Raw genomic sequence first — 20,766 nt, 5'->3', positions numbered from 1 at the left:
ACTCCATATGTGCACAGAGGTGGACACTATTGCGAACTCCCATGTGTATTCTTCCAGAAATTTAGCATTGCCTTTATTTATGAAGTGTGCCTCTTTAAAGATGTGAGTGTTTAATAATGTAAATAGAACCACTTACCCTGCTCAGTGACTTCCTTCTTTTTACTTAGCAATAGGTCTGTTTCCCTCGGAGATCCCTCCATGTCGGTAAATATAAGTTCACCCTCTGATTTTAACAGTTGCATCTAGCATGTGAGTAATGGATGCCCCATAGCTTACTTAACCCTTCCCCATACTAATGGGCTAAATTTTAGAGGGTTTCCAGATATTCACTCTTCCAAACAAATTTGCAGTGAACCCTTTTGTCTCTGCATCTTTGTGCACAAGGGTGAATTTTCTTTAGCGTATCCCTACAATTGATATCGCTGGGTCAAAGATTATTGCATAAAATGGTGTTAAATTCTGCCAAATTGCTCTCCAAAAAGCTGTTCCAATTACATTCTTAATGATGAACGAGGGTGCTGATTTTCCATGCCTTTCATGTCGCACATTGTGTGAAGGGAGTTATTTTTGTTTTGGAATGTACAGCCCCTAGCTGGGTAGCAGGACACCAAAACAGAGTCTGTCTTTTGCATTTCCCTAATAACCAGTGACATTGAGCATCTTGTCCTGTACTTATTGGCATATGAAGTTTCTGCTCAAGTGTTTTGCCCTCATGGGGCTTTGGCAGTGGGTTAAGGATTTGACTGTAGTGGCTCAGGTTGCTGTGGAGGCACGGGTTCAATCCCTGGCCTGGTGCAGTGGGTTAAGGATCCAGCATTGCTGCAGCTGTGGCATAGGTAACAGCTGCGACTTGGATTCGATCCCTGCCTGGGAACTTCCATATGCCACGGGTGCCATCCAAAAAAAACAAAACTAACCAAACAAACAAACAAAAAACCAAAGCGAAAAACGAACGAAACAACACAGGGCTTTGAGCCTTTTGCATTTCAAATTCATGTTCGTGTATGGAGTGAGGCAGAGGGGGAGATTCTTTTTTTTTTTTTCCTGATTGTTCCAGCATCATTTGTTAAAAAGTCTTCTCTTTCTGCATTGCATTGACTGAGCACGTTTGTTGCAAATAAGTGGATTGAGTAGGTGAGAGTCTTCCTGGACTCTATTCCGTTCCATTGATCTATTTGCCTGCATTTCCTTTGAGTCTTTGTCTTTTAATTGGGGATTATTGATGTTCTTTGTTGACTCCCTTCTACATATCCTCATGTCTTTAATTAGGCCCAATCTTTCTTGGTAACAGCAAGGGATAAGAAAAGGAAAAAAGGCAGATGGCTCTCTGACCACTCGTAAGCTGGTTCACAAAGCCAGGAGGAGAAAGAGCCCTGCTTTTACTTGTGTGGGGTTTCCCTTCCACTGGTCAGTGGTCTCAGATAACAGGATTAGGCAGTGGAGTTTTATGAACATTTTTTATCCGAGTTACGCCCATGGCAGCGAGAGACAGAGTAGGGCTGTCATAGCCAGGAACTTCCTGAGCTTCCGGCTTCAGCCCAGTTGCCTCAAGTTCACATGCCATGCCCATCTCTCCCACTTACCATTTGCTGACTGCTTGTCAACCTCCCAAACTGCTGCCAAACTAGAACTGGCTAGACCATAGGCTCCCCTACCTCATTGCTCTTCGTTCTGTCCATTTCATTGGCCTGTGAGTTTTCTAGTTAGAGTATCACTTTCAGGAAAAGGAGGTAAGCTCCCATTGTGGTTCAGCGGTAACAAACCCGACTAATATTCTTGAGGACGTGGGATCGATCCCCAGCCTCGCTCAGTGGGTTAAGGATCCAGGGTGGCCGTGAGCTGCGGTGTAGGTTGCAGATGCGGCTCGGATCTGGCACCACTGTGGTGGTGGCATAGGCTGGCCAGCAGCTGCAGCTTTGATTCCACCCCTAGCCTGGGAACTTCTATATGCTGTGGGTGCGGCCCAAAAAACCAAACCAAACCAAACCAAACCAAAAACAAAAACAGCCAAAAAAAGAAAAACCAAAAGAAAAGGAGACCCTCTGTATTAATTTGCTAGGGCTTCCATAACAAACTACCACATACTGGGTGTCTTGAAAAACAGAAATGTATTTCTTTACAGTTCTGGAGGGCAGAAGTCTGAGATCAAGGTGTCAGAAGGGTTGGTTTCTTCTGAGGCCTCTCTCCTTGGCTGTGGATGGCTGTCTTCTGCCTCTGTCCACACGTGGTCCTCCCTTTTCTTAGAAGGACAACAGTCAAATTGGATTAGGACTCACCCTTATGACCTCATTTTAACTTAGTGACCTCTTTTTTTTAACTAAAAGTATAATTTGCAGTGTTGTGCCAATTTCTTCTGTACAGCAAAGTGACCCAGTCCTACATGGGTCACTGTATATACGTATATACATATATCTACACATTCTTTTTTGTTTGTTTGTTTTGTCTTTTTGCCATTTCTAGGGCCGCGCCCGCGGCACATGGAGGTTCCCAGGCTGGGGGTCCAATCGGAGCTGTAGCCTCCGGCCAATGCCAGAGCCACAGCAATGCGGGATCCGAGCCGCGTCTGCAACCTACACCACAGCTCACAGCAACGCCGGATCGTTAACCCACTGAGCAAGGCCAGGAATCGAACCCTCAACCTCGTGGTTCCTAGTTGGATTCATTAACCACTGCGCCACGACGGGAACTCCCACATTCTTTTTCTCATATTTTATCTTCCATCATGGTCTATCCCAAGAGACTGGATATAATTCCCTGTGCTGTACAGCAGGACCTCATTGCTTATTCATTCTAAATGTAATAGTTTGCACCTACCAACCCCAAACTCCCCGTCCATCCTACTCCCCCTGCCCCGACTCCCCTGAGTCACCTCTTAAAAAGACCCTATCTCCAAATGGTCGCATTCTGAGGTACTGGGGGTTAGGACTTGAACTTATGAATTTTGAGTGATGGGGGGGGGGACACAGTTCTTCAGTCCATAACACTCTCTGGGTGGTCAGACATGGCCTTAGCCCCACTGAGTCACAGCTGGACCTCAGGCTGAACCAGGCTGGACTTGGCTGTGGATTTGGCTCACCTCACTCCTGAGGCCCTAAGACTATATATAAACCTCTGTTTTCACTACTGCTTCTCAAGTCTTTTTCTTCTAAGATCCTCCCTGAATTCACAGTTTGAATTTTATGGCTAGCATATGTGTCTCTCCTTTAATACAGTAGATTTACCTTCTGATCCATTTGCCCTGTAAGAGTTTTGTATCTTTTTCCTTCACCATATTTTATGTTTTCTGTTTGTAATACTTCTTTGTTCTCTGCCCCCCTCCCCCTTTCCACAGAATATTATTGCATTGACTGAGTTTCTTTGGCTCATTTTTTTCCATATTGGGTTTTGGAAGTTATAGATCCTATTCTATTCTTCAGTGGTTGCCCTAATATTTTAACACATTAAAAAATCATTATTAAATTAGAGCACAAATGTGAAAAAAAAAAAAAAGGCTAAGCAATACAGAAAGGCGTAACACGAAAAGCAAGACTTTTCCAGACTTCCCACCCCTCATTCCACTCCTAAGGATTATCAACTTTTTAACCATTTCTCTCTATCTCTCTCTTTTTTTTTTTTTGTCTTTTTAGGACCACACCCACGGCATAAGGAAGTTCCCAGGCTAGCTGCCAGCCTTGGCCTCAGCCTCTACCACAGCCACATCAACTCCAGATCCAAGCTGCGTCTGTGGCAACAATGGATCCTTAACCCACTGAGTGAGACCAGGGATAGAACCTGCGTCCTCATGCATACTATTCAGGTTTGTTACTGCAGAGCCATAATAGGAATTCCATAACCATTTCTCTTTTAAAGTATTCTGCTTGTTACTTTCATCACAAGTAATGTTTGTATACTTTTATTTTTTTATCATATACAGACAGTTTTTATAGCGCTCTGTTTTGAAAGCGAAAGAATGGTCTTACTTAAAAGGCCCACCTCCAAATTTTAACTAGCTGCTTTGTTATTTGAAATTCTAGCAATTGTTCTTATAAATATGATCGATGAACTTTATTGTTCTATTATTATCTTTAGACATGCTCCTGCAGCATGTGGAGGTTCCTGGGCCAGGGGTCGAACCCATGCCACAGCAGCAACCCAAGCCACTGCAGTGAGAACACCAGGTCCTTAACCCACTGTGCCATAAGGGAACTCCTAGACAATATCTTTTGATACTACCAACGATACAGAAATGAGTACTTCTACGTTTTTTTTTTTACTTTCCTCTGCCTCCCAACATCTGCACATTGCAAGGTTCATAACATTTACATTTTGCTAATAGGTTTAGTACAGCAATATTATGATGATGTAAATATCTTTCTTTGCAGAGCCAATTAGTATGATTGGACTTGTAGAAAGGAAAAGTATGATCTTATGTTGCTAAACTTGTGTGTTTGAAGATTGGTGTCCCAGGGCATCAAAATGAGATGAGTTATCTTTTCTTAGAATTCATCAGTTGGTCAAAATCACTTCACACTTAGGTTGGCTTTATATTTAGACCCTAACTTTCTTTCTTTTTTTTTTTGTTTGTTGTTGTTGTTGTTATTGTTGTTGTTGTTGTTGCTGCTATTTCTTGGGCCGCTCCCACGGCATATGGAGGTTCCCAGGCTAGGGGTTGAATCGGAGCTGTAGCCACCGGCCTACGCCAGAGCCACAGCAACGCGGGATCTGAGCCGTGTCTGCAACCTACACCACAGCTCACGGCAACGCCGGATCGTCAACCCACTGAGCAAGGGTAGGGACCGAACCCGTAACCTCATGGTTCCTAGTCGGATTCGTTAACCACTGCGCCACGATGGGAACTCCCTAGACCCTAACTTTCTTATACAACTTTGGTTTTTGTTGCTCTGGAAATTCTAATTGTCTTTCCTTTTTTCCCCCCTCTCCACAACCCAACAGGCACATCTTCATGATTTCCCTAAGCGTAAGCATCTTTCTAGCAGATGTCTAACTCCACTCTCTACTGAGTGGGGTCTTCTTTACAAAGACATCTCACTCAGAGCCCTCTGAACTCCAGCTGGGACAGAAACTAGTTGCTTTCTGGGAGTTCCCATTGCAGTGAAGTGGAAACATCCCAACTAGTATCCATGACGATGGGGGTTTGATCCTTGGCCTCCCTCAGTGGGTTAGGGATCCACCGTTGCCATGAGCTGTGGTGTAGTTCGCACATGCAGCTTGGATCTGGCATTGCTGTGGCGGTGGCATAGGCCAGGGGCTGCAGCTTCAATTCCACCCCTAGCCTGGGAATTTCCATATGCTGAGGGTGTGGCCCTAAAAACAAACAAACAAACAAACTGGTTGCTTTTTAGACCTGCCACACAAATGTCTCCCTTTCATATATTTCTGTGTTAACTCCATTGTACCGTAGATTCTGTTTTCTGCTTTTCTGATTTTTTTTTTTTTTAAGAATGAGAGGTCAATTTTCCGAATCCTTAAATGTCTGAAAAATGTTTATCACATTTTATACCTAGTTGGGCTGTTCATAGATTTATATTTCTTAATGTGAGGAAAGTTTTCCCTTATTACTTCTTTATTTTATCTCCTTTGTTCTCTGTGTACCCTTTTTCTGGAGCTAGTGATAGACAAATGGTGGAAATTCTGTATTTATTCTCCACTTCTCTGAACTCTTTTACCTAAGACTGCTAATCTTTTCATCCTTCATTCATTCTGGGAGTCTCTCAGCTTTATCTTTCAGATTATAAATTCAGACTTCAACTCCATGATTCTATGCTGTCCATATAAAGTCTTTTATAAAATTTCCAAGTAATTATTTATTTTTCTTAACAGTTTTTTTTTTTTCTTTTTGGACCACACCCATGGCATATGCAAGTTCCAAGCTAGGGGTCGAATCAGGGCTGCAGCTGTCCGTCTGCACCACAGCTCACAGCAACAGCAGATCCTTAACCCAATGAGTGGGGCCAGGGATCAAATCCACATCTTCATGGATACTAGTTGGGTTCATTACCACTGGGCCAGAAAGAGAACTCCAGATTTTTTAAATGTATGTGATTTCTTATTGATGTTTCTGAAACTATTAATTATATGGTTTTGATGCTTTCTCTTGCTTCCTCAACTAAGTAATTTTTAGGGGTTAATTTTCTCTTTCATGAGACTGGGGATTTTCTTTTATGGCATAGGCTGGACTAGAGCTAGAAATCTAGATTCCACATACTTTTCCCTCAAACCTTTGTAGACATTGTCTATCTTCTGATATTCATTGTGGTTAAGAAGTCTGATGATATAATGATATATTTTTTTCTTATCTGGGTAACTGGTTTTCCTTTATTTCTTGGAGACTCTAGGTTATTCTTTTTGTTAATTGAAAGGTATGTACACCTTCAGGAATCAAAGAGATATCTGGGAAATAACATTATTCAAAAGTAGGTAAAAGCTTGAGTAAACTGAAAAACTAACACACAAGGAAACAGGAAAATAGGAAATATGGGAAATAAATTATTTAAAATATAAATAGAATTCAGTGGCCCCATGATAACAAACCTGACTTGTATCTGTGAAGATGTGGGTTTGATCTCCGGCCCCACTCAGTGGGTTAAGGATCTGGCATTGCTGTGTCTGTGGCATAAGTCAGCAGCTGCAGCTACAATTTGACTCCTAGCCTAGGAACTTCCATATGCTATGGGTATAGCCATAAAAATAACTAAATAAATAGAATTCATGTTGTAAGAGTTATTAGAGAATAAATAACATTCACAAAACATTAAAAGGCTGATATGAAAAAGAACCATTAAAGGTCTTGAAACAAGCACAATGGCACTTAAAAAAAAAAAAAACTCGAGGTAGGTTAAATCACTGAAAAGACAGCACTGAAAATAAAACCTATGATGGTTTCTCCCAGCATCCAGCATAAAATGTCAACAAAAAGAAGAGTATGAAAGAAAAGTTAAGAAATATGAAGCCTCAATCTAGAAGCCCCTGCAAGGCAATTTAATCAGTGTTTTCAAATTTGTGAGGCAAAGAGATTTTGAACTTAGACTTCTACCTTCAGGTAAATTAACATTCAAATATGAGGTTCTCATCCTTCTGGAACAGGAATGAGAGATTCTCATCCACGAACTGGGGTTTCTTGCTGGAAAAGAAACCAGCAAGATTTGTTGGAAAGATCTGTTTTTATGCCTTTGGTATACTTCTTCAGTGCATACTTTGGTTCTGCCTTACTCCCTTTTTCTATTTTTTAAGTTAAAAAAAGACCAATCCATAGTCTCTTATATTGTAGAAACTGAACTCCTTAAAGTGTTTTTTTAATTAACAATTCTGGTGCTATTTTATGTATATCCTAATCAAGAAATATGTTATGGAAAATGAGAGACAAGTTTCTCACTGCCAGAAAAAGGGCAAAATATAGGAAAAGAGAGGGCTAGGAGTTCCCGTCGTGGTGCAGTGGTTAACGAATCCAACTAGGAACCATGAGGTTGCGGGTTTGGTCCCTGCCCTTGCTCAGTGGGTTAATGATCCGGCATTGCCGTGAGCTGTGGTGTAGGTTGCAGACGCGGCTCAGATCCCACGTTGCTGTGGCTCTGGCGTAGGCCTGTGGCTACAGCTCCGATTCAACCCCTAGCCTGGGAACCTCCACATGCCGTGGAAGTGGCCCAAGAAATAGCAAAAAAAAAAAAAAAAAAAAAAAAAAAAGGAAAAGAGAGGGCTAGAATAAACCCAGTGATGGTGGATTGGAACTAGATGTATCAGTGTGAATTCATGGTTTTAAATATAGTAGAAAAATATAGAAATAAACTTATGTATGCATATGTACATCTGTCTATCTGTGTCTGAGATGGCCTAGAAGCAATGATGCCCCGGTAAAAATGAGCACACCTGGTACCCGTATCTTGGTGTCTAAATCCCATTCTCCAATGAAAGGAGTCTTGCAGAAGTGTCTGACTCCAAGGCAGGGAGAGAACAATATGAGTTTGGAATATCTTGTACCAGAAAGCAAGGAAGTCCTCAAATGATGAGGATATGTGCGAAAGACACAGGAGCTAGTTTTAAGTGTCTCCCGCTGACCAAATCTGGGGCAGTTTGAATGACCAAATACATAATGATAGTCATAATAGTAAATAATGATAGTAATGGTCTGTGGAATAAAATAGGAATCCATGAGTCCATTTATGTAACTCTATAGGTAAATGCGGAGGGGGGACACCTTTTTGCTTACAGTAGAATTCCACCTACTAAATATAGATGCAGTGAGGGAATTAGAAAATCATCACTTGGCAGTGACCACAGCAATAATTTTTTTCAGGCAGGAATCATCCGTGGATGTTAAAACGGGTAAGTAAATGCACAATGAGAAAGGGGATATTTACGTAATCTCAGAGTCTCTCCCAACAGGAAGTTTATCGTTTACAGAAGGCAAAATGGTGATTTTACAGTAGAGGAAGCTGGCCGACATTCTCCTTAGTCCAGGGGTCATATGTCTTTCTGCATTACTTACATCTGTAATGTAAGTCCCCAAGCACAGGGATTTACTTCTGTTTTAGTCACTGCTGTAACTTGAGCACCTAGGTAATGTCGGGCACATAATAGGTGCTCAGCAAATAGTTTTTGACTGACTTGATAGTCAAAACTAGATATTCATTTTTATGCCTGTATTTCTAAGCTCAACTTCATTAACCATATTAGTTGTAAACTCTATATCCTTACTATATTTTATCTACTTGATCTGTCAGGGGCTAAGAAAATTGAATGAACAGTTACTGCCATTGTCTTTTTGTCTAATTTGCCTATAGTTTCTCCTGTTTGTGGTGCAGGCACTCGGAGGGCATGTTATTTGGTTTATAATAAACATTTATGATGGTTAGAGCTTTGTCGTCATCAACATAAAGCTCTTTGCTTAGTTGAATACTTTCTTCTTTTAGTTCGATTTTATAATTATAATGTCGTTCATGCTTTATTTTTTTGATCTGCGTGTTATTTTTGTAGCACTCTAATTCGTTGCCTATTCATTTGTTTCATCCAATCAGTTTTTCTAAGACTCTGCACCTTTTTTACTCTGTTATCCACAGCAGTCAACAGAAACGTGACTATTTTGAGACAGTTTCTGTTTGTTCCAACTGAACAGTTTTCTTTTTACTTCTCCATCTGTCAAGCTATCGTTTCACCTTGAAATGTGAAATGTTCTTCAATTTCCCAGGTAGAGTCCATTATGTGCTCCAACGTGTACATATAATACTTGGTATTTCTGGAATAGCCTTTAGCATATTTATCAGGGTGTATTTTAATGACTGCTTTAACAGAGAGGTTTCGTTCTCTGAGGTCTGAACTTCCTGAGGCCAAGGCCGTTACGGCAGTTGGCATATTGGTTTCTCCTTATGCATCACTCGGGTTTTCACCTTGAGATACAGTTAATGCAGCACATGGTAGTTCTCCACATCCCCTGAAACAGAAGGCAGAAGGCACGCTTCCCAAAGCATTCGTAAGCCGTGCAGATCCTCCTGAAGATTTTGTAGGAAGCAATAGAGAGTTTTACATGACACAGCCCGTGATTTCCAAAGAAAACCTTTCTGCCAAGTGTCTCCTCACCTGTTTCTCCTTGGCCGACTTTCAAGTGTCAGGCTTCAGTGCCCCCACCCCAACCTTTCCTAGAAATTGTCCTCTTTCCCTTTCTCAGACTGGACAAGTCAGATGACTCTCAGCTTTTACATCCAAACTTGCAAACCACTCTCATGCATCAATACTGCCTTCATGGTGGCCAGAGATCAGTTTAGAAGATTAGGGATAGGTTGCTCTTAGGGAGTCGCATGACTTTCTTTTGAGGGGGACAAGCCCTTTGGTGGCTTGTCACAGCTTACGGGTCTCCAAGCGAAGTCACATTCCCTGGTTTGTGGACGTTCAGCAAACCCCTTGAATTATCATGAACCCCAAAGAAACCAAAACTGCAAGATTAAGGGATTTGCCTTAAACCAGCTCCACATCAGTGGGAAAGGCAGGTCTAGGCTATAGCTCTTTGGAGTTCAACTTCCATGCTATTTCTCCTCTTTTTCAGTGGGCACACATTTCTCAGGCTACAACACTCCAGTGTGCAAACACATCACCTTTGATTTTTACACCCCAGTTTAATTTCTATTTTGAGTCTCGCTGTGCTGAAAGTGGGAATATAATCTTAGCCAATTCGAGCTAACTTCATTCAATTCCACCTTTTCTGGGTCAGTTCAGATTAGTCTCTGTCAATTCTCTGTTTTCTCTCCCTCCTCTTATGTCCTGCTCTGGGTGGGGGCTTACCCATTCCACAGTGTTGGTGGTCCAGATTCACTCCCAGCTGGCCCCACTGGCATCCACCAGGATGGCTCTCCTGGCCAATTCCCAGGTTTACTTTCCCAGTCAGCCTTGGCGGAACTGCAAGGGCTCCTTGGGTCCAGCAGCCATCGCTCAGCTACCTGTGGAGATTTCCAGGTAGAGTAGAGGCTGGAGAGAGTGGGACACTTCCCATAGTCTCCTGACCCTTTAGGGGATGAAAGTCTCTGACTTACTTTGTCCGGTTGACCGGATGCCATTTCTGTTCTACTGTTATTGCATGAGGCTGGTGCTGGTGGTGATGGAACTGGGGTGTGTGGCCACTGGGAGATCTGCTGCCATCCTGGACTTTGCCCAAGAAGCAAAGACTTAGGTCTCTTCTCCTTCCTTTTGGTTTCTCAGCCCGATCTGGAAGTTCTGTCTTCCACTCCCCGCCACCCAAGACTCAGCCAGAGCAGACAGGATTAGCAACTAACACCTGCTTTCTCTCAGATTCTATCCCCTCCTCTCTCAGTCCAGATGAGCTGTCTCTTTGGAGGGCAGGAGAACATGACCCGTCCCCCCTCCAACTTTGTGGTCTGTGACCTAAACCCAATGCCCGGGTTCTCCTGGGCCTTGGTGACTCATAGACCAAGCCCAGGTTTTGAAGAAACAGAAACCATTTCTCTCAGTTGGTTTCCTCAGTGAACCCGACTAGTATCTGTGAGGATACAGGTTTGATCCCGGGCCCTGCTCAGTGGGTTAAGGATCCAGTGTTGCCATGAGCTGTGGTGTGGGTTGCAGACACTGCTTGGATCCCGCATGGCTGTGGCTGTGGCATAGGCTGGCACCTGCTGCTCTGATTTGACCCCTAGCCTGGGAATGTCCATATACTGCACCTGTAGCTCTAAATTAAAAAAAAAAAAATCAAGTGGTTTCCTCTGCTCTGAGTTTCAAAAGCTTATTTTTAAAACTAAAAAGGGAGCATTCATGCTTTTCTTTCTCTTTACATCTGTGCACCTCTACTCTGAGGGCATGGGTATAGGAAGATTCGCTATTTTCTAGAAGGCTAAGATGGGTAGGGGCGCAGGAGATGCTGAGAGAAGAATCATAGATTAAAATTAGAAAGTGCTCCCCACCAGGGACAGAGTGATGGGGGTACATGGCATGGGGTCCTGCTAGAAACTACAAAACCTTCCTATCGGAAACAAGACACTCACCACAGACCAGTGATGGAGACTTGGAGCAAGGCAGGAAGGGACCATGAGAAGGAGTCTTGGTTGCTATAATGACACGTCATGGCTTTTTATTCCTGAATTTTCTGCTTAACCTTTGAGACTTTGAACAAGTAATTTCCCCTTTGCTGCCCTTCAGCTGTGCTGGAGTAGGGTTGGGAGTTTTTTGGTTTTTTTTTTTTTGTCTTTTTGCCTTTTCTAGGGCCGCTCCCGTGTCATATGGAGGTTCCCAGGCTAGGGGTCTAATCGGAGCTGTAGCCGCCGGCCTACACCACAGCCACAGCAACTCGGGATCACGGCAACACCGGATCCTAAACCCACTGAGCGAGGCCAGGGATCGAACCCGCAACCTCATGGTTCCTAGTCGGATTCGTTAACCACTGCGCCACGATGGGAACTCCAGGGTTGGGAGCTCTTGACTTGTGGTCCCACACACTGGCTCATGAGGCTGACTGCGAGTCTTGCAGCCTCCCAAAGCCTCGATCCTCTCACCTGCAAGACAGGCTACCAAGCCCTTCACCCCCCACCCAACTCCGCCCCAGGTTGCCCTGCAGGGTTTGTGTGGAGGATTCAATGAGCAAGTGGGCAAATAATTGAGTCCTTTCAGAAGTGGATGCATGGATAGGAGGTGACTGTGTGTGAAGCTTTGGGAGATGTCTTCCCCCACATACCGTCCTTCAGGGGCCTCTGAGGAAGTCAAGCTTGCTGGCAAGGAAGATAGGGCATTCTGATAACTGGTTATACCTGGTTTCTCCTGGGACAATTTTGCTTCTTCAGGTGACACTTGTGGGTGCTCATCCAAAAGTGACCAGCAGGGGGCAGCCTGTGCCCAACAATGACTGTCTCCTCCAGCAGGCTCTGGAATGCTCTAAGAATGCAGTGGCGGGGGATTATGATAAACTGCACGTAGAGTCCACTCATATTAGGATCTGGGAGAGCAGCTCAGGATTGTTATTTGTTTTGGCTCTATTTCTTCAAAATTATTGTTTTGAGAGGAACACATACGTTTGGTTAAAAGAAATTGGAACAGTGCAGGAGTTTACCAGAAACTCCTAGTAGTGACCCACAAGCTCCTACACAGCCTGTCCCCTGTTTCATCTCTCTGCCTTCAAATCCTACAGTCTCCCCAGGCTCCAGCCCACCCTGGGAAGTCCATCTTTGCCTTTTCGTTCCCTCTCCCAGGAGGACTGGGATTGATTTCTTTTTTTCTCTTTCTTGCTTGCTTTCTTGCTTTCTTTCCTTTCTTTCTTCCTTCTACCTCTTTTGTCTTTTTAGGGCTGCACCCATGGCATATGGAAGTGCCCAGGCTAGGGGTTGAATTGGAGCTGTAGCTGCCAGCCCACACCACAGCCATAGCAAAGTCAGATCGAAGCTGCGTCTGCGACCTGCAAACACAGCTCACGGCCATGCTGGATCCTTAACCCACTGAGCAAGGCCAGGGATCAAGCCTGCGTCCTCATGGATGCTAGTTGGGTTCTTAACCCACTGAGCCACGACAGGAGCTCCATCCCCCTAGATTTCAGTGAGGCGTGTTCACTCAAGTCTTCACATTACCTCCTTCTCACAGAGGTTTTATCTACAAGACCCACTGCAACACTCCCCATCCCCACTGAAACTGCGCCTGGAACAATGCTCTCCATTGTTACTGTTTTTCTCCAGAGCACTTATCACTATTGTTCAACGCATGGTACCTAGTAATTTAAAAAATTTTCCGCCACTTACTCCTAGAACACAAGCTTTATGAAGCAGGGACATTTTTCATCCCCCACTCCTCTGCTTCCCCACTGTTAGATCATCAGTGCCTAGAACAATCCTAGCATGGAAGGGTAGGGGCTTAATGGATCTTGATTGAGTGAAGCAACATCGTAGCTCTGCTTTTGAAAAATCTTACCCCTATGAGGAGGTGATGAAATGAACTGGCATCTTATATTAGCTCTTCCTGGGATTTTGGGATTCGGTGGGTTGGCCTGGGCTCAGCTGGCGTGGCTGGTCCTGGCTGGGATCACTCATGCATCTGACCAGTCGAAACAGCTCCACTGAGGCACCTTAACTTGCCTCTTTGCAGCCTCTCATCCTATAGCAGGCTGGCTTGGGCTCATTTGCAGAGTGGTCTCAGGTTTCTAAGTACAGGGAAGAGAGGCCATTCCCCAGGGACAAGTGCTGTTAAAACCTTCACATCGGTCACCTTTGTTATCACCCCTTTGGCCTAAACAAGTCACATGACTTACCCATGTTCATGGGGGGGAGGGGCTGCAGAGTTACACTGAAAAGGGGACATGCACACGGGGCTGAGAAGAAATTGGGGCCATTTTGCAACCTACTGCAATAAATAGGATTCAATTACCCTTTAAAAAGAATAAAAATCCCACTAACAATTTGTTAAGGTGCCTATTACTCCACCTCCGTTCTGGACTGTTTATTGCCAGAGCGAAAAAAAAAATTTTTTTTTCCCCATTAATCCAATAGGTGAAGAGTAGTGTCTTATTTGCTCAGAGAATTTAAGAGACGCCCTTGGTAAGAGGCAGAGCCTGACCCCCAAACGCAGGCTCCCACCTGGTTTGCAGTGCCTGCTCACTGCGGGCAGGGTGACAAGCATGGCCATGAAACTTGCTTTGGTCAACGGGGTATTCGCAGATGTGATGCGAGCAGAGGCTTGACATGGGCTCAGTGCTTGCTCTCTTGTACCTTTCTGTGTGCCGTGAGAACCTCAGGCTAGAGTGCTGGGGCATGAGAAACACTGGGAGCAGAGCAGAGCCCAGGCACCTGTCAAAGGCCGGTCCAGGTCAGCTGACAGCCAGCTGACCCCTGAACATGGGAGCAGGCCAGGCAAGATCAGCAGCGCCACCCGACTGACCCTCAGCTGATGGCAGGAGAATGTAGTATTTGTCTTCATCTCAGCCTATGAGTTTAGAGCACAGAACTATGGGACCCACAACCCCAGGTTCCAGAGGAGCCCACGCAGAGCCCAGGCCCTGGGGAGCCCCTGGAGCTGTGCCTGGATTGGTGGGTGTGGGCCCACTGCCTCGGCATCCTCTGCCAAACAGGTGACACTTTCATGGACTCTTGATGCTTTCCCAGCTCTGGAGCACTCTAGGTGGTGCAGAGGCTGCTTGCCTGGGTTAGAAGACTCTTCATAATTGTCAACAAGCTGGCCAGAGCTGGACCCTGACGTCTGATGGAAAGGGTCATGTGTGGCCACGAAGGAGGCCGGCTGCTGCTGCCCAGAGCCTGCTGAGATGATGGATGGGAGGTCTGGAAGGCTGGGGAGGATGGAGGTGTTTGTGTTTCCAAAGGCAGGGCATTTTCTCCCAGGGCACTTGGCTAGTGGAAACAGGATCAGAACAAATCACTTTACATTTTCTCTCTCTTTTCTTTTTTTTCTCCTGATGAGAAATAACTCTTACTCCCAGGGTACGAGGGACCAAGGAAACTGTATCAGAGTTCCATGTTCCATTTATTTGAATAAAATTTTTTCCTTTGAATTTTAATTGCATATACACTGACCTCTCTGGTCACCTGATAAAAGCTATGGGCCCATTCCCCAGGAATAATACTCAGAAACAGGACATTGTACTTATAATGCCAAGGGATTTATAGTTTCTCTGAAACCCACTCATGGAACTTAGATTTAGGGGAAATTCTAGGAGAGTCGGGGAGAGAGAGAGGGAGGAAGAGGGAGGCAGAGGGAGGAGAGAGAGAGAAAAACTGAAAGGAAAAGGAGGAAGACAAAGGTAGGGATGGTTTCAGAAATAAATGGCAGAGTTTGGAAATGGAGATGTTGCGTTTTAACCAAAAATTGCTCTGGTGTCGAAGAAATCCCCTCTTCACACTTCTCTAGTCCCGGAACCTATATTTCTAAAAATCACTTCGGTCAATGACATTGTACTTTATGTATCATTCTGCCAATTTGCCTTTTCAGTCAAGTCTGTATATCTGAGATCCTTTCGTGGCGATGTACATTGACCTAGATTATTCCTCTTAACTATAGACAGTGTTCTGCAGAACGAACAGGCCATCTTTTATCTATCCATTCCCTGATAAGAGACCTTTCAGTCGCTTACTTTCCCTCACGTTACCAACAGGAAATACCCTTGTGTATGCCTCCTTGTACACAAGTGAGAGAAGTTTCTCTGTGGACTCTAGTTAGAAACAGAGCTGTTGGGTTCCAGGCTTTTAAGTTTTGTAGATCTTGCTCTCTGGATTCACGGCGCCAGTTTACAACTTCCACCCACAACGTCTGACAGTTGTGCCCTCCCCCATTTCTTTCCCAGTGCTTGTTATTTTCTGACATTGACATTTTAATTTTTAGATCATTTACTTACTTTTTGGCCGTGCCTGCGGCATGCGGAAGTTCCCGGGCCAGGAAATGAACCCGTGCCACAGTAGTGACCGGGCCCCACCAATACTGGATTCTTAACCACAAGGGAATTCCTGACTTTTACATTTTTAAAATGGTGTAAAATTATATATATATGTGTGTGTGTGTGTGTGTTTTAATTTCTATTTTACTTGCATCTTTTTACTTGTTTCTGGCATTTATGTGCCTCTTCTTCAAATTACCCATTCATATTCTTTGCCTGTTTTTCTCTCAGTATCTTGCCTGTGAAGTCTTTCTGGGTCTTGTGGGATTCTTTTAGTTTGGCCATAGCTCTAACTCCTCAACATTTGGTTAAAAAAAAGAAAGACCAGCTTGGTGTAAGAAAAAGTCTGAACTTATACCTAGGGTGTTCAGTTTGAGTTCTGGCTCTGATGCTAACTGGCTGTGTGAATTTGGGCAAGTCTTTAACCTCTCTATGTCTACGTCTCTTCTCTTGTAGGATGGGGATAACCATCTCTACTTCACAACCAAGGTGAGGCTTAAACACCTGATATTTCTGAGTAATCAGTGTTGAGATGAAGAACCCAGATGAAGGTGTCTCTATGCCCAAATGCCTTCAGATGTAGCTGTGAACCTGCCCAGGATGTATGTATTCCATGGAGGAATTCAGGTGTCCCTGTGGGACACAACCTTCCCGTAAGACGGTCCTACTGTTTTTCAGGTGGTCCTAGGAACTGACTCGTGGCTCTGGAGGCCCACAGACAGAGCCCACCTTCTCTGCCACTTCCAGAGAAGTCTCCTGAGGCCGTTGCTAACCTCCACATTACAATGGTTCTGGAATGCCAAACCCATCTGTATAGCTCCCCCTAGTGCCCACTCAGGAAATCATATCCTTTGGAGTTAATAATAACAACAGCAACAAAATCAATAGCTAAAGTTTCTGAATGCTAACTGAAGAAATATACGTAGAGCACTTAGAACTTTGCCTGGAAAATAGAAAGTACTATGTGTTAGCTTCAATAAGAATAATAATAATTAATTATTATTATTATTATCACTATGGTGATGATGTGCTAAGCATTGAGCGAAGCATAATGGGCGTAAATTGGTTTAACCCTTGTAACTGTAGGATTTTTGCTTACATCTCATATGTGTAAGAAGTGCTAGGGCTGGACCTCCCCCGCCAGCATTTCTCCAAGGGTCGGGTTTGGTGGAAATATCCTTTCTCTGTTGCACAGAGCTGTTGTACCAGAAGGAGAATAATTGTTCCCCTTAGATGATGATAATACCCCCATCTATCCTTTGTTCATCAATTATCAATTTATAAAGTGCTTTTGCATGTTATCATTCATCAAATTCTCATAACATCCCTGTGAGGTAGTATTTTATCTCCTTTTTGGAATCATCCCCACTCAGCTTCCTAAGCCATATCTCCTGGGCCGCTTCCTACGTCACTGGCCACTTACTAGTTTTCTTTGGCTGGTTCCCTCTCCGTTCCCCAGTCTCTAAACATAAGTGTTCATTAGAAGGTCTAATGCCTGGGTTCCACCTCCAGTGCTTCTGATTTAATTGATTTCATGGTAGGGTCTTGGCAGCAGCACATTTAAAAAGCCCTTTAGGAGATTAAACCTTTGTCAGATGAGCCATTTGCTTTCTTCAAAATATGCAAACAACTCATACAACTCAACAACACAAAAACAAACAACCCAATTGGAAAATGGGCAGAAGACCTAAACAGACATTTCTCCAAAGAAGACAAGCAAGATGGCCAGGAGGCACATGAAAAAAATGCTCAACATCACTAATTATTAGAGAAATGCAAATCAAAACAACAATGAGGTACCACCTCACACCAGTTAAAGAGGCCATCATTAAAAAGTCAACAAATAAAAAACGCTGGAGAAGGTTTGGAAAAAAGGGTACCCTCTTACACTGTTGGTGGGAATGTAAATTGGTACAACCACTATAGAAAACAGTATGGAATACCTCAGAAAACTAAATATAGGACTACCATATGACCCAGAAATTCCACTCCTGGGTATATATCCAGAAAGAGTTTTCATTGAAAAAGATACATGTACCTGTATGTTCATCGCAGTGCTATTCACAATAGCCAAGACATGGAAACAACCTAAATGGCCATTGATTGATGAATGGATTAAGATGTGGTATATATATACAATGGAATACTACTCAGCCATAAAAAGGGGCAAAATAATGCCATTTGCAGCAACAAGGATGGAACTAGAGACTCTAATACTGAGTGAAGTAAGTCAGAAAGAGAAAGACAGACACCATATTATATTACTTATATGTGAAGTCTAAAATGTGGCACAAATGATCTACCTACAAAACAGAAACAGATCATGGACATGGAGAACAGACTTGTGTTTCCCAGGGGGGTTAGGGGAGGGAGTGGGATGGATTGGGAGTTTTGGGGTTAGTAGATGAAAATTGTTGTATTTAGAGTGGATGGGCAATGGGATCCTGCTGTGTAGCCCAGGGAACTCTATCCAATCACTGGTGATGGATCAGGATGGAGGATAATGTGAGAAAAAGAATGTATGTATGTGTACAACAGGGACACTTTGCTGTACAGCAGAAACCGGAAGAATATTGTAAATCAATTATAATAAAAAATAAAAGCCTTTTAGGTAATTTATCGAGCAGCTAGGGTCAAGAATGACTGATCTAAATGCTGAAGAGATGCCCTTTCAGCCTCTATCCAAGACCTCTCTTCTGGCTCCACTGAATCTACTTGGCATTTTCACTTGATTGCCCTAGGAGTTTTAACATGTCCAGCCCCGAAAGCTTGATTTCTCAACTCCTCTCCTCTGTTTATACATTTCTCCCATAATCTGCATCATTTTAGCAAATAGCATCATTTTTCTTCCTGCTGCTCAAGCCAAAGACCTGGGAGTTGCCTTCGATCCCATCCCTTTTCCGTATCATTTTTTTTTTTCAATCCGTCAGTAGATGCTGGCGACCCTACCTCCAAAATTCACCCAGACCTCCCTTTTTTCTTGCCACTGTCTGAGCTAAAGTCACCACCATTATCTCTTTCCTGGATTACTTCCTGCAGTGATTCACCCCAACCCCCTGCTCCTGTCTTCATCCTTGCTCCTCTCCTGAGCACTGTCTACAGAGTGGCCAGAGAGACCATCCAATCTGAAATGAAGTCAGGTCATTTCATCTCCCCTCAATGGTTTCCCAAGGATAACACACATTATTCTGCCTTTTCAGGGTCCCGCATCTCTCTCCAGACTCTCTTCTGTCCGTTCTCCCATCTCACTCATTTTGCTTCAGCTGCACTGGACTTTTTCTCATTCCCGGAACACTTTCAAACCCATCTCCCCAGAGCCCTTTTGCTTTGTTTTTTTTTTTTTTTTACTTGGGATCCATTCTTGACATCGGTTTATCAGACTTCTTTACTCTTCACTTTGTATCCAGCTACGGTTCAAATGTTCACCTTGCTGATTATCCTTATTTAAGGCCAATCTCCCATATTCTTTATTTCATTTATTATTGTCTTGCTTGATGACTTTTTTTTTCCCCCTCCTTCAACTGATTAGATTACAAACTCTGTGAGGGCAGGGACCATGGTTCTCTTGCCGGATTTAGCAAAACATACAACACAAAAGACTAAACAGGAATGATATTAAACTTATATATCAATTTGGGGAGAGTTGACATCTTTAGTACAGTCTTCTCATTCATGAACATGGTGCATCTGTTTAGTTAGATGTGTGATCTCGTAATGTTTGGCACATACTTCTTGTGTGCATTTTGTCAGACTTACACCTAACCATTTCATCTATTTTAGCAATTGGAAATGGTATTTTTAATTTTTGTGTCCATGTGTTTAGTGTTAATGTATAGAAATGCACTTGATTTTGTATGTTTATCTTATATCCCAGCACTTTGCTGAACTCATTTGTTCTGTTTGTATTTTGTAGATTCCTTGGAATTTCTGTGTAGAATAGCATGTCATCTGCAAATATGGTGCACTTTATTTCTCCCTTTTTTAAAATCAATATGCTCTTTCTTTTCTTTTCTTTTCCTTTCTCACTTTATTGTACTTCCAGAACTATGTTAAATACAGTGATGAGAATGGATGTCCCTGCCTGGTTCACAACTAGTCCATCCTCCCCCCCGCCCCATTTTTTTATTGGAGTGTAGTTGATTTACAGTGTTGTGTCAATGCCTTCTGTACAGAGTAGTGACCCAATCATACATATATACACATTCTTTTTCTCATACCATCTTCCATGATGTTCCATCCCAAGAGACCGGGACATAGTAGTTCACGTTTTTAAACACAAACTTGCATGATGCCACGGTGAAGGAGAGCTTGGGTGTTAATCTAACCCATAGTCACACAGATCCTGCATACTATCTACGTGATCATAGAAAATGGCTTTGTCGCTCCCCATGTTTTCTCATCTCTGGAATTTGAGATAATAAATCTACGCCACGGCTCTGTTAGAAAGCAGGCAAAAGGCAGAGATTACAGGCTAGCTTTCCTAGGCTCCGATTCCAGCACAAACACTCTCAGCTCTGTGACCTCAGGCAAGGTTTCCTCTGTACCTCAATTTCCTCTTCTGTTAAACAGGCAGACTTATGATTAACCACTTCATCAAGTTGTTGCAGAGACGGAATGAGGTGATAAATGTAAAGCGCTTCCTATCTGGCAGTGAGCAATAGAGAAGCGTTTGTTGTTTTTGTGACGTTTATGTGAAATAATGTGCGTATAACACTTAGCAGAAGGCAGATGCTTGGTAAAACTTTTCCTGACTCTAAGTCCCGTGCTAACTAAAAATAACTAGATTGCATGGAGAGCTTGTAGTGAGAAACAACAGTCTCTCCTTTCCTGGTCTCTGGAGGCAGCCATTTTTACCTCTTTTGAGTTGTTTTCCAAACAATAGGCTCCTTTTTGCACTGCTTGAGATATCA

At 43.4% G+C, this 20,766-nt stretch overlaps 1 long non-coding RNA gene across 3 annotated transcripts in view; it reads left to right on the top strand.

Annotated features, from left to right (window-relative positions):
* The window catches only part of LOC125127358 (uncharacterized), a 36,680-nt gene extending 19,215 nt beyond the window's left edge, over positions 1-17,465 (top strand). For 2 of the 3 annotated variants that reach the window (XR_007134921.1, XR_007134919.1), the window contains exon 4: positions 16,313-17,465. This is a non-coding gene — a long non-coding RNA (uncharacterized LOC125127358). The remainder of the gene's footprint in view (positions 1-16,312) is intronic. The other variant, XR_007134920.1, reaches the window with a different exon arrangement.
* Positions 17,466-20,766: the final 3,301 nt, after the last annotated feature.

Source organism: Phacochoerus africanus, chromosome 5, assembly GCF_016906955.1.
Source record: "Phacochoerus africanus isolate WHEZ1 chromosome 5, ROS_Pafr_v1, whole genome shotgun sequence".
Classification (NCBI taxonomy): domain Eukaryota; kingdom Metazoa; phylum Chordata; class Mammalia; order Artiodactyla; family Suidae; genus Phacochoerus; species Phacochoerus africanus.
This window is presented reverse-complemented; position numbering and strand designations above follow the sequence as displayed.